Genomic DNA, 284 nt, shown 5'->3' with positions numbered 1-284 from the left:
CATGTTTGTGGCAACGTCGGCGCCGGTTTCCCGAATCCCCGAAACACCCTATTGATTGCTCCACGAGTCTCGCAGAACCGAGCTGGTACACCGGTCACCTCCCGTTCACCTCCTGTTCCTCCCGCTATAGCGCTCTATCCGTCTCTGTTCCTCCGTTTCTCCGTTCCACGCTCCCTTCCCAGTCTAGTTGTTCCTCTCTCTGTCTGTCTGTCTGTCTGTCTCTCTCTGTCTCTCTCTCTCTTTTCTCCATCTACCTTCACGGGCGGCATTAGGAATGGCGAACA

At 55.3% G+C, this 284-nt stretch overlaps 1 protein-coding gene across 13 annotated transcripts in view; it reads right to left on the bottom strand.

Annotated features, from left to right (window-relative positions):
• Positions 1-284, bottom strand: part of LOC117151124 (protein trachealess-like) — a 141,144-nt gene that overhangs the window by 5,996 nt on the left and 134,864 nt on the right. The window lies entirely within an intron of this gene.

Source organism: Bombus impatiens, unplaced genomic scaffold (assembly GCF_000188095.3).
Source record: "Bombus impatiens unplaced genomic scaffold, BIMP_2.2 scf_1275, whole genome shotgun sequence".
NCBI lineage: Eukaryota > Metazoa > Arthropoda > Insecta > Hymenoptera > Apidae > Bombus > Bombus impatiens.
Note: the sequence above shows the minus strand (reverse complement) of the source record. Positions and strands in the feature narration are given on the sequence as shown.